General features: G+C 47.4%; 1 protein-coding gene across 4 annotated transcripts in view; it reads left to right on the top strand.

Moving 5' to 3' along the window:
- LOC119962983 (kelch-like protein 5) overlaps window positions 1-14218 on the top strand; it is a 174029-nt gene that overhangs the window by 72350 nt on the left and 87461 nt on the right. The gene's annotated exons all lie outside the window — the stretch shown is intronic.

Raw genomic sequence — 14218 nt, 5'->3', positions numbered from 1 at the left:
CAAGTGAGCTAAACCAGCCCCTATTGTTAGTTATTGTTAGTTCGGGTGCGGGCATACTTTGGATTCTAAGTATTGGGCAATTTAAGGGTTGAAAACCTCTGTGCTTGACTACGATGGTCACGTTTTTATAAATAGTCCTGTTTTGCAGGGCATGGCAGCTTTTAGGAGCCAAAAAGTGAAAAAAATTAGAGGAACATGTTTTGTAGTCTGGGCTAATGCACTGTGGTCTGGCTGGGGAGGTTACTGGAGAGTTAATTCGTTTTTCAACTTTGGGAGATGATGTCATTGCTGGGTTGAGCTAAGAGATTCAGAGAGAGAATTTGAGAAAACTTTTCCATAGAATTTCTGCCGTGCAGAAGGAGGCCATTTGGCCCATCGCATATGCACTGATCCTTCAAAAGAACACCCTACCTAGGCTCAATTCTCCGTCCTATACCTGTAACGCCATCTAACCATTGGACACTAAGGGACAATTTTATAGCATGGCCAATCCACCTAACCTGCACATCTTTGGGCTGTGGGAGGAAACTGGAGCACCCGGAGGAAACCCACCCAGACATGGGGTGAATGTGGAAACTCCGCACAGACAGTCACCTGAGATCAGAATCAAACCTGGGCACCTGGCGCTTTGAGACAGCAATGCTAACCACTTTTGGAGATAGTTGAAGTCTGATCTGGCAATAAGTAAAAGCAGTTTTCTTTCACAGCAGGATAGTTATAACAAGAGTAATACTATTTAAAGCAGAGCAATCTTGTCTGAGGACAAGGAAGAAGCTGAAGCGCACCAAGTGAACCGGCTTTTTTAAGATATTCAGCTAGAGTTTGAAAGGATGCTAACCAGAGCCAAAAATCTGTTCTGTAAAGTAAATATAACTCTATGTCATGCTGATTTAAGATGGATTGAGAGCTGTATGTTTCTTTTCTTGTTGTCTAATGGGGAATTAAGTAATAGTGCTTAAGGGGTAATGGGCGGCATGGTAATATAGTGGTTAGCACTGAGGCTTCACAGCACCAAGGGCCCAGGTTCAATTCCTGGCTTGGGTCACTGTCTGTGCGGAGTATGCACCTTCTCCCTGTGTCTGTGTGGGTTTCCTCTAGGTGCTCCGGTTTCCTCCCACAAGTGCTGAAAGGCGTGCTGTTAGGTGAATTGGACCTCTGTGTACCTGAACAGGCGCAGAAATGTGGCAACTCGGGGCTTTTCACAGTAACTTCATTGCAGTGTTAATGTGGGCCTACTTGTGGCAATAAAGATAATTATTATATTATTGTAAGCTGTTCTTTTTGGGTGTGAAGTTGAAGACTTCAATATTGTATTCATAACAACTTTTATTTAAAAATACCAAATCCTTATTTTTCATACAATCACTCCTGGAGTAAATCACTCCGCACAGTCTTACAAAATAAACTTAAATATCGGGGTTTGGGTCCAGTATCCTAGCCACTGTTGGAGTCTGGTCTGGGATCCTAATACTTATAAAATCCTTAACTTCCTTTGTTAGCCATGGTTGACTGACTTTTCTTCTTTGGGGTTTTGTGCCTTGAAGGAATGTAAAGTGGCTGTAAATTATGTAATAATTCTTGAAAAACTAACCATTGCCTGTGTACCATCATATCTTTTAATGTATTTTCCCAATTCATCTCAGTCAATTTGCTCCTCATACCGTCATAATTTATTTTGCTCAAATTGAATGTCCTGGCTTCAGATTGAACTATCTCACTTTCAAATATAATGTCAGATTCTATCATATTACGGTCACTCATTCCCTCCAACACTCACACATAGGAAAACACCACACCACCCCCTTCCACTCAGTGACCTCCCCACAATCATTCAAGCATCAGGGTGATCAGCCACCCTCCACCAGCACCAGGGCACACACCACCCACTGGCATAGGTCCTACCCCCTTCACTTCCTACCCCCCCCCCCCCCCCCATTCATAGTCTCCCTCCCATCTTCCTTCCGCTCCCTCGCTCCCTCCACCCCAATGTATGCACAACCAGTGCCGCCTCCCCCCAATCAACCATTAGGTCCCCACATATAAGGAGAATCCCCAGAAGGCCTACCCTGGCAGTGCCAGAGCACTGTTGGGCCATGTCCCACACCAACTGGTGTGGTCATTACGACTGGTTTTCGCTTTCGTGATGGCATCCCACCAAGGGGAAGGATTGAACATGGCCCAATGCTATGGTGTAAAGCCATATAATGACATTAATATGATTTAAAATTATGAAACACCGATTCTTGTCACTGGTGGAGGCGGAGTAAATTGGGGGGGGGGGGTGACCCGGTTCTGAAACCTTGCCGTCACAAATACCGTGATTTTACGGCCATAGTGGGATTTGCGCCCGCGGGGAATGGGCCCACTGAATCACACCCCAAGTGGCTCAATAAGGTCACCATTCATTCTTTTAAACTGCAATGCTTAACAGCTCAACTTCTCCTCATAAGAAGATCCCTTCATATTTGGGGTAAACCTAATGATTCTTCTCTGGACGGCATCCAACGCCATACATCTTTCCTTGGAAAAGGGGTCCAAAACTGTTCACCATATTCCAAGAATGGTCTAACTAACACCATCTCCTTTTCCTTTATGCCTATCCTTCCTAAATGTTGAATATCCTTGAACATTCAGCGTTAGTCACCCTGTAGCCATGTTTTCTTATCAGCAATTAGATTATGCTCATTTACCCCTATTTGTGTCTTTAAATCAACCACCTTGCTGTGAATGTGGCATGCATTCAATCAAAGTGCCCTTAACGTTGTCTTCTTTGTCGGCATTCTAAGCTTACTTGATGCTTGCGTTTGCTTCACTTGCCTTCTAATTTTGCTTGCTACTTTTCTACTTCCCACAACCAGTTTTATGTTCTTCCAACTGATGCTGCCTTTGCTGTGTGGAAAAATGTTTTAATGCACCTAAATTGCCACAACATTCATTTGACCATGAAGGATCTTATAATAGAAAATATTTCTCTTGGAAACTGAAGTTGTTCTCTAACTGGGCATTGCCGTTGGGGTCTGGCAAAAGCTCAGAGGCGATGAACTGCTTTCTTAATATTGATGGAAGGCATTCCGTCCTCGATTGGGAAACTACTCCTGGCACTGCGTGGCGATTTAGCATATCACTGATATCTGCAAAAGTAGAAAATGAAAGTCCAGATCATAGGAACATGCAGGCTCGGAGCAGGAGCAGCCCAATTGGCCCCTCGAGACCACTCTGCCATTCAACAGGGTCATAGCTTTTAAAAAATAAATTTAGAGTACTCAATTCATTTTTTCCAATTAAGGGGCAATTTAGCGTGGCCAATCCACGGAGCCTACACATCTTTGGGTTGTGGGGGCGAAACCCACGCGAACATGTGGAGAATGTGCAAACTCCACACGGGCAGTGACCCAGAGCCGGGATCAAACCTGAGACTTCGGCGCTGTGAGGCACTGCGCCACTGTGCTGTCCTGACAGGGTCACAGCTGATTTAGAACATAGAACATAGAACAGTACAGCACAGAACAGGCCCTTCGGCCCTCAATGTTGTGCCAAGCCATGATCACCCTACTCAAACCCACGTATCCACCCTATACCCGTAACCCAACAACCCCCCCCCTTAACCTTACTTTTATTAGGACACTACGGGCAATTTAGCATGGCCAATCCACCTAACCCGCACATCTTTGGACTGTGGGAGGAAACCGGAGCACCCGGAGGAAACCCACGCACACAGGGGGAGGACGTTCAGACTCCACACAGACAGTGACCCAGCCGGGAATCGAACCTGGGACCCTGGAGCTGTGAAGCATTTATGCTAACCACCATGCTACCCTGCTGCCCCATGATTTGATTTCTCCACATTCCTGGATCAGTGCCAGGGTTCAGGAACAGGTAGCTTGGACCAACACCTGTATGCAGGTGCCAATTTCCAGCTGGACACCAAAGAATCATCCCAAATGATGCTCACATTTGCCTGCACTGTACAAATAAAAGATCCTCTGGCTGACTGCACTAACTCTGCTAGGGAGACAGCATTGCGAACAGGGTGGATTAATGATGTGGTGGTCCTAGTGTGAGCCGTGTGAAGTTACTGAGGCACTGAAGCATGTGGATGAGCAGGAGACTTAGCAGTTTAAATACATAATTCCCTCAAAATGTACGCCAGGAGACAGAACCATAAAAAAGATTTTAGAAATACAGACATAGAGTAGAACAGACAAGTACAAAGTCACAAATATTTTACAAGAAGTATTTATTAGGCCACTTTTAGAGTACTGTGTGCAATTTTGAGCGTGCTATTATTGAAACTATAGAGATCATCTTGCATAGATTCACCAGGATACTGGGGTCTCAAAATAACCAGGAGAGACTTGAAATGTTGATGTCATTTCCAGAGCAGAAAAGGTGAAGAGGAAGTTTATTTTTTTTAAATACATGAACAGTAATGGGGAGTGAAAGAAGAATAACTGTTTCCTTAGATTGGGGAAACAGTGATAAGATTTATTTAATTTAACATTATTAGGGGATTAAGCAAAAAGAGGGCAAAGTAGGGTGGTTGACCTACTTAAGGCAAAATGGATCAGTGTTTGCTACAGACGAAGGAATAAGGCCACGAGAACACAAAAGAGGGATCAGGAAATGTCAGTCTGTTTCTCTCTCCAGGTGCTGTCAGACCTGCTGAGTATTTCTAAGAATTTTCTGCTTTTGCTTCAGATTTCCAGCCTCCACCGTATTTTACTTTTGGTTTTAAGAGGGGATCTTATTGAACCATACAAAATTTTGACGGGGCTGGACAGGCTGGAAGCAGGGATGATGTTCCCCTTGCCTGGGATGTCTGGAACAAGAGGTCACAGGATATGGGGTTGGCCATTTGGGACTGAGATGAGGAGAGCTTTCTTCACTCCGAGGATGATGAACCTGGGGAATTCTCTACCACAGAAAGGTGCGGAAGCCAATATAACTCAATATATTTAAGAAGGAAATAGATAGATTTCTAGGCGCTGAGGGCTTTGAGGGGTAAGGGGAGAACATGGGTGTAAGGCACTGAGACATAGGATCAGCCATGATCATATTGAATGGAGCAGGCTTGAGAGGCTGAATGGCCTATCCTGCTCCTATTTTGTTAGAAGCAAGAAGGTATTTATTGATAAAGAGTAACTTGGTACAGGAAGTTTTGCAGTATGAGGCTGCCTTGGAGCATGCTTACTACACAGCTGCTAGATGTATTCTACTCAAGAGAGGACTCTACCCTCGCGGGCGATTACTCACTCTCAATTCTCATTGGTCTCTCAAGTCAGGTGACCCTTTTCGGTAGTACTGTCTCAAAAGAGACAGACACCACAAACACTACACATGCATTTGCTGACAATTCATAGATAGAGCGGAAGGAAAGTTGTGAGGAGGATGCAATGGGATAGATAGATAGGTTAAGTGAGTGGACAAAAATCTGGCTGATGGAGTATAACATGGGATAATGTAATGTTCTCTTTGGCAAGAAGAACAGTGAAACGGAATATTTTAAATGGAGGGAGACTGCACAATGTTATGAATCACAAAAAGTCAGCATACAGCAGCAGCAAGTAACTAGGAAGGCAAATTGAATGTGGCCTTTATTCCAAGGGGGATAGCCTACAAAAGTGGGGAAGTTGTGCTACAGGATATTGATGAGACTACACTTCGAGTACTTTGTAGTTTTGGTCAGCGTAAGGAGGAATATACTTGCATTGGAGACAGTACAGAGAAGGTTCACTCGGCTGATTGCTGGGATGAGGGGTGTGTTTTATGAGGAAAAGTTGAGCCGGTTGGGCAATACTCACTGGAGTTTAGAAGAATGAGAGGTGATCTTATTCATAGAATTATAGAATTTACAGTGCAGTAGGAGGTCATTCGGCCTATCAAGTCTGCACCAGTCCTTGGAAAGGGCACCCTACACAAGCCCACACCTCCACCCCATCCCCATAACTCCAACTAACCTTTTTTGGACACTACGGGCAATTTAGCCTGGCCAATCCACCTAACCTGCACATATTTGGACTGTGGGAGGAAACCGGGGCACCCGGAGGAAAACCACGCAGACAAGGGGAGAATATGCAGACTCCGCACAGACAGTGACCCAAGCCGGGAATCGAACTTGGGACCCTGGAGCTGTGAAGCTACTGTGCTAACCACTGTGCTACCGTGCTGCCCCCTGAGGGGCTTGATAGAGTGGGTGCTGAGAGGATTTTATAGAACTCAGGGACACAGGCCGGGATTCTCGCCTACCCGGCGGGGCGGGGGTCCCGGCGTAGTGGAGTGGCGCCAACCACTCTGGCGTCGGGCCTCCCCAAAGGTGCGGAGATCTCCTTAGGGGCTAGGCCCGCGCCAGAGTGGTTGGTGCCACGCGACTGGCGCCAAAACCGATGTCAACGGCCTTTGACGCCCGCCGGCCGGTGTCGGGCTGGCTGAAAGGCCTTCACCGGTTCGCGCATGCGCCGGTGCGTCAGCTGCCGCTGACGTCACCACTGGCGCATGCGCGGTAGGGGGGTTCTCTTCCCCCTCCGCCATGGTGAAGGCCGTGGCGGCGGCGGAAGAAAAAGAGTGCCCCCCACGGCACTGACCCGCCCGCCGATCGTGGGGCACCCCCCGGGGTCCGATCACCCCACGCCCCCCCCAGGACCCCGGGGGCCCGCTCGCGCCGCCAATCCCGCCACCACCAGAGGTGGTTGAAACCACGGCGGCCGGAGAGGCCTCTCAGAGGCGGGACTTCGGCCCATCGCGGGCCGGAGAATCGCCGCAGGGGGCTCGCCGATCGGCACGGAGGGCACGCCAATCGGCGCGGCGCGATTCCCGCCCCCGCCAATTCCTGGGTGGCGGAGAATTCCGGCCACGTGGGGGCGGGATTTTCGCCGGCCCCGGGCGATTGGTGCCGGAGAATTTCGCCTACAGTTTACAATAAATTTCTGTTTAAGAGGGGGTTTAAGAGGAGATGAGGAGGAATTGCTTCTCCGGGCAGCACGGTAGCACACGTGGATAGCACTGTGGCTTCACAACGCCAGGGTCCCAGGTTCGATTCCCCACTGGGTCACTGTCTGTGTTGAGTCTGCACGTTCTCCTCGTGTCTGCGTGGGTTTCCTCCGGGTGCTCCAGTTTCCTCCCACAGTCCAAAGACGTGCAGGTTAGGTGGATTGGCCATGATAAATTGTCCTTAGTGACCAAAAAGGTTAGGAGGGGTTATTGGGTTACGGGGATAGGGTGGGAGTGAGGGCTAAAGTGGGTCGGTGCAGACTCGATGGGCCGAATGGCCTCCTTCTGCCCTGTATGTTCAATGTTCAGAGGGTTGTTAGTGTTTGCATTTCTGTTCCCCAGTGAGCTGTGGAGGCTGGGTCATTGAATATATTGAAGGCTGAGTTAGATTTTTTATTGTTTAGGGAACCAAGAGTTATGGGGGAGCAGGCAAGAAAGTGGTGTTAAGATCAGCCATGATCTTATTGAATGGTGGAGCAAGCTCAAAGGGGTGAATGGCCTACTCCTGCTCTTATTTCTCATGTTGATTTATTGTATTTTTTTGTTCCCTAGAGACAATCCTCCACTTGTCCCCATCCTTCCTGTAGCCTGAAAGGTTTGGGAACTTGCCTTTCAATCGTGCCTGTGCCTCTCATTCCATGCTGCAGTACATTGCAATAGCAGTGTGCTCTCCCATATCGTCTCTACCTCATTCTTAAGAAATGTTTTAAATGCAGGCAACGATAACATCAAAATAACTTGTACCCATGAAGTATCTCAAACACATCTGCCTTGAATTTTAATTCTGTTTTTTTAATCAGCATGTTAAAATGGAAACCGTGCCAATTTCAGAGCTCTCAGCATTTTTCCCTTGCTGTGATTAGACCTATTTAGGTCAGTCAGTATAAAGCCACTACTTAACAATGTTAGCTTTAAGGAGTATTTATTTTTGTGCAAACATAAATATCATATCCAGAGCACATTTACAACGTTGTATGAATTTTAAACCGATGGTAACATGTGATGGATGTCAGAGGGTATTTCAGCAGGTTAAATTTGCTAATGGATTTTTCTTATTATTTGTGATGCTGGATGTTTTTTTAGAGATTGGTGGTTAGATGTAAGGAAATTTTCCATTTTTAAGATATTTTTATTGGAATTGTGCAGTTTATACATAGTTAACAAAGGTGATTGTCGTGAATTTACATATATATAGTTACTTTCCCCCCCCTTCCGATCCTCCCCCAGTCCCCGGTCGATTAGTCTGCCCCCCCCCCCCCCCCCCTTTTTTTAGCTGTTCCGTTGATGTCTTCGTCTATTTTGCCTTATTTGCTTCTGTCGGCACCGACAGGCCCTTGGCCTTGTAACTGGCTCTGTTAGTATTTTTTTATTTTTTATTTTGAGTACCCAATTCACTTTTTCTAATTAAGGGGCAATGTAGCGTGGCCAATCCATCTACCCTGCACATCTTTGGGTTGTGGAGGCGAAACCCACGCAAACATGGGAAGAATGTGCAAACTCCACACGGACAGTGACCCAGAGCCGGGATCGAACCTGGGACCTTGGTGCCGTGAGGCCACAGTGCTAACCCACTGCGCCACCATGCTGCTCTGGGTCTGTTAGTATGATGGTTGGTATGGACTTTTCCGCCAGGGGGTGGGGAGGGCTGGTACCCCGCCCCGTACCAGGCGGTTCGGCCTTAACCAGTGCACATTTTGACCTGGGGCCCTTTGTCCCTGCTGCAGGGCCCTGTCTTTGTGGCCTTATTCTTGGCCCCCTCTTATTTATTCCAGCTGTTCCCGTCCTCACCTACCTCCCCTCTCCCTACCCTCCCTCCTTTCCTCCCTCTTCCTGTTCTTTGGTGTCTTGGTGGCCCGTGTGTGGCCTCCCCTCTCCTCGCTCTATTGGCTGTTAGCTTCAAACAGATCCTGGAACAAGTTGGTGAATGGCTTCTAGTCTTGTGGAAGCCCTCCCCCGACCCTCAGATGGTGAATTGATTTTCTCCAGGTGGAGAAATTCCGACAGGTTGGTCAGCCAGGTGGTGCTGCCGATCGCCAGCCGAACATGGGGCGGAATTCTCCGCGCTCACGACGGGCGGAGAATAGCGGGCGGTGTAAATTTTTACGGCCACGCTGGTCCGACGCCCTCCCGCTATTCTCCCCCCCCCCCCCCCACGGCCGCCTCCCGACACGAATCGCTACCCGCCGTTTTTTTACGGCGAGCAGCGATTCTCAGCTGGCCGATGTGCCGATTTCCAAGGCCGTTACGACCGTTTTTATGAACGTCAAACACACCTGGTCTGACCGTTCGTAAAAACGGCCATAAAGTCCCGATCTGGGGAACCATGGCACCGATTGGCACGGCAGTACCACGGCCGTGCCAAGGGTGCCATGGGCCCGCGATCGGTGGGCACCGATCACGGGCAGCGGGTACTTACCCCGCGGACTCTTTATCCTTCCGCCGCCCCGCTGTATCCATTCGCGGGGCGGCTGAGGGGCATACCGGCCCGCGCATGCGCGGGTTTCACGCAAATGCGAGATGACGTCATCCGCGCATACGCGGGTTGGAGTCGTCCAATCCGCGCATGCGCGGCTGACGTCATCTGATGCGTCAGCCGTCGCTAACTCTGGCTAGCGGGCTTAACGAAATTCGTTAAGCCCGCGATGCCGGAGTTCACGACCGCGGGATGCTAGCCCCGACCGGGGACCAGAATCGGTTCCCGGTCGGGGGGGCGGAGGCTGGCGTCAAACCCGCCCGTTTTTGACGCCAGCCTCACGATTTCTCCCGGGTGCGGAGAATCACGCCCATGATTCTTCAGCGGGCGATTAGGGAAGCAAAGGCAAGGGCCTGCCCAGAGCATGTGGGCATGGTTGGCCGAACCTTCCTGACGCTATTCAGATTTGTCCTTCATCTCCGGGAGGAACCCGCTCATTCGGGTTCTGGTTAGCTCTGTGCACCAATGTGAATTGCATGAGGGTTAACCTTGCACAAGTGGAGGTAGAGTTGGCCCTGTTCAGTGCTTTGTGCTAGAGTTCCTACCCTATTTCAATGCATAGTTCTTCCTCCATTTTCCCAACACCTGAAAAGCAAACACAAATATGCTCACCCCTCACTGTCTTTAAGTTCACTGAGCCAACCCCAATCACAAAAGATAGACTTTTACCCCACGAGCCCTCAATTTGTTATGTGCAACGGCATAGAAAATCCAAAGTGTAACCTGACGTTCACCTGAACTATAACTTTTATGTTGAATTTGGCTAGGATATATCAATGATTTGGAGGAAAATGTAAATGGTCTGATTAGTAAGTTTGTAGACGTCGCAAAGGTTGGTGGATTTGCAGATAGCGATGAGGACTGTCAGAGGATACAGCAGGATTTAGATCATTTGGAGACTTGGGCGGAGAGATGGCAGATGGAGTTTAATCCGGACAGATGTGAGGTAATGCATTTTGGAAGGTCTAATGCAGGTAGGGAATATACAGTGAATGGTAGAACCCTCAAGTGTATTGATAGTCAGAGAGATCTAGGTGTACAGGTCCACAGGTCACTGAAAGGGGCAACACAGGTGGAGAAGGTAGTCAAGAAGGCATACGGCATGCTTGCGTTCATTGGCCGGGGCATTGAGTATAAAAATTGGCAAGTCATGTTAAATTGGCAAGTCATGTTGCAGCTGTATAGAACCTTAGTTAGGCCACACTTGGAGTACAGTGTTCAATTCTGGTCGCAACACTACCAGAAGGATGTGGAGGTTTGAGAGAGGGTGCAGAAGAGATTTACCAGGATCTTGACTGGTATGGAGGGCATTAGCTATGTGGAGAGGTTGAATAAACTCGGTTTGTTCTCACTGGAACGACGGAGGTTGAGGGGCGACCTGATAGAGGTCTACAAAATCATGAGGGGCATAGACAGAGTGGATAGTCAGAGACTTTTTCCCACATTAGAGCGTCAATTACTAGAGGGCATAGGTTTAAGGTGCGAGGGACAAGGTTTGGAGGAGATGTACGAGGCACGTTTTTTACACAGAGGGTAGTGGGTGCCTGGAACTCGCTGCCGAAGGAGATGGTGGAAGCAGGTACGATAGTGACGTTTAAGGGACATCTTGACAAATACATCAACAGGATGGGAACAGAGGGATACGGACCCCGGAAGTGCAGAAGATTTTAGTTTAGATGAAATGAAATTAAAATCGCTTATTGTCACAAGTAGGCTTCAAAGTACGTTACTGTGAAAAGTCCCTAGACGCCACATTACAGCGCCTGTTCGGGGAGGCTGGTACGGGAATTGAACCGCGCTGCTGGCCTGCCTTGGTCTGCTTTCAAAGCCAGCAATTGAGCCCTGAGGCTTGGACGGCAGATGGGCCTGTTCCTGCACTGTACTTTTCTTTGTTCTTTGATAAGCACAAGAGCCTTCCCTTCAGGTGTGATTCCTGAGTTTTCCCAGACACTTTAATTAAAACAAACTTTATTCTAAGACCATAGTTAACATATATATATATATAAACACAGAGCAAGAAATTTTTATCAATTACAAACATAAAGACACCACCCAGGTACAGTAATCTATGTATAACACTTAATGAATTCCCCCCTTAACTGTTCCAATTCAAAAACAAAATCCACTAAGCCAAAAATGCCTTTTCAAGGGCGTGGTCCAGCAGTCTGCCATCTGCATTGAATGAGACTGGCTTTCCCTGAATATATCTTTTAAGTTACAAAGCAGGTAGTCACAACCTGTTTACATCTGGAACAGATATTTAAAATGAAAATAGAGAGAAGTAGGCCAGAACACTTCTTTCTCCTTGTCTGTAGTCCACAGCAGTCAAAATTAAACCAGAAACCTCACACAGCCACAGCCAGCTCCACCCACACAATGACATCACTGAAGCCATGTGATAAGACAAAAACCTTTCTTAAAGGGACAGTCACATGACACCTCCCCCCAAGAAACAAAAACAACCCATCAACTTCAAAGATGGTTTCATTTTTCATGATTTTACTCACCCATTCCTAACACTTAACAATAAATATACATTTTAAAACATTGAAACAGGCAAACATTTACAATAATATAGTCCATTTTAGTTCTTTGTCTTCCATCATCGAACCTGCTTCTCTTCATCACATTCGTGACAAAGCATCGGCAATCATGTTTTGCTGTCCTGCCACATGTATAAGTTTTAAATTAAATGGCTGTAATAATAAACTCCATCGAAACAGTCTGGCATTTTTATTCTTGAATTTCTCCAAAAACGTCAATGGATTATGTCTCCTTTTCAATTGTTGAATACTTTTTCTGGTGATCACTTTGTTTTTTGGAAAAAAAACCCAAGAGGCCACTCTATTCATTTATCATCTTCTTGCAAGAGCACAACCCCTACGCCCACATCACTCGTATTAAAAGCCACCTTGAAAGGTATTGTGTAATTTGGGGTGGCCAACACAGGAGCACTGGTTAACACAGCCTGCAGGCCGTCAAATGCCTGTTGACACTCCGCCGTCCACTGAAATTTGCTGCGCTTCTTCAGCACGTCCATCAGTGGAGCAACCACACTGCTAATATTCGGCACACATTAACGGTAAAAACCACTCATACCATGAAATCTCATTATTTCTCTTTGTGTCGAGAGTATTGTAAACTCCCCAATATCATTTATTTTCACATCCTGCGGGATCATTCGACCCTGTCCGATTGTATGGCCAAGGAACGTGACTTGGGCTTTTCCAAACTCACTTTTTGCTGCATTTCCCACCAACCCCGCCTCCTGAAGTCGATCGAATAACTCCATCAGATGCCTCAAATGTTCTTTCCATGTCTGACTAAAAATCACCAGATCGTCTATGCACACCCCGCAATTGGGTAATCCTGAAATGGCTTTGTTAGTTAACCGTTGAAATGGGGCTGGGGCGTTTTTCATGCCAAATGAAAATCTAATTCTAGGGTCTTGCGCATCCCAATCATAGGCCGGCATTTTTAGAATGGCGGGGGCTCGGCACCACCATCCCCGCCAACTCCATCAGTCTCATATTATGCTCTAGCGAGCATTGATTTGCATAAAGTGGGACCTCCACTCTCATTCAGGAGGTAATCCTACCTTGGAGAGATGCCAGCCAATCTGATTGTCCAGCAGCACTCCTGCCCCTCCAGGCACAGTGTTACAGTCACCACGGGAAACTGCCTACATCTATGTCCCAGGACCTGCAGGACAGGTAGATGGCAGGGCAGAGAGAGTAGAGAACATCTGGCGGGTGTTCCCTGTGAGGAGGTCGGTCGGAGTCTTGGGGGATAGGCCGGTGTGGGGGAGGTCGGAGGTTATTGCATCTTAAGGCGAGGCGCCCCAGTCAGAAGTGATAAAGGCGCAGTTCCCCTTCCCCTCCACCCCCAAACCTTCCCGCCCAAGATCAAAATTTATTTCCGGCCTCACCCCCTTCCCCTCCCTGCCACTAAAAATTGAGGCCGTGTCAGAAAATTGGGGTAAGGGTTGGAATCCCCTCCAAGGCCCTGCCCGCCCCACCATGAAATCGTAATGAAGTCGGGGCAGGTGAGAACCCCGAGGAATCCTGTCCATGTAATTTCATGCCCCCTTGCCACCTCAGAAACTGCTGCTGGAGAGTAAAATCTGGCCATAGTTACTCTACCATTAGTGCCCATGACTTTAGTTGCCTAGGCCCCAAGCTTTGGAATTTCCTCCCTACTCTGTCTACCTTGCTTTCGTTCTTTCCGACACTGCTTAAAATCTACTTCTTTGACCCAGACTTTGGTCATCTGACCTATTATCTCATATGGCGCAGCGTTATAATTTGTTTGCTCCTGTGAAGCACCTTGGGAAGTGTTGGAATGTCAAAGGTGATATATAAATATAAATGGTTGTATCTGTCACTGAGTAATTTCAGAAAGTAAAATGATGATTTTTCACTCTACCCATTGATGAAGAATAAAACAGTGCAGTGTTAAGGACATTAAGAAGGTCAAAGTAATTATTTTGTGGTTTAAAAACATGAACCGTCTTTTTTTCTTTATTTGTTCTTGGGATGTGGGCATCGCAGGCAATGCCAGCAATTGTTTCCTGTCAATAATTGCCCACCAACTGAGTGGCATTTTCTTTTAAGAGTCAACCACATTGCTGTGGGTCTGGAGTCACATGTAGGCCAGAGCAGATAAAAACGGCAGTTTTCCTTCCCTAAGGACGTTGATAAACCAGATGGGTTTTTACGACAATCGACAATGGTTTTCTGGTAATCATTAGACTTTTAA

This window comes from Scyliorhinus canicula, chromosome 3, assembly GCF_902713615.1.
Source record: "Scyliorhinus canicula chromosome 3, sScyCan1.1, whole genome shotgun sequence".
NCBI lineage: Eukaryota > Metazoa > Chordata > Chondrichthyes > Carcharhiniformes > Scyliorhinidae > Scyliorhinus > Scyliorhinus canicula.
Note: the sequence above shows the minus strand (reverse complement) of the source record. Positions and strands in the feature narration are given on the sequence as shown.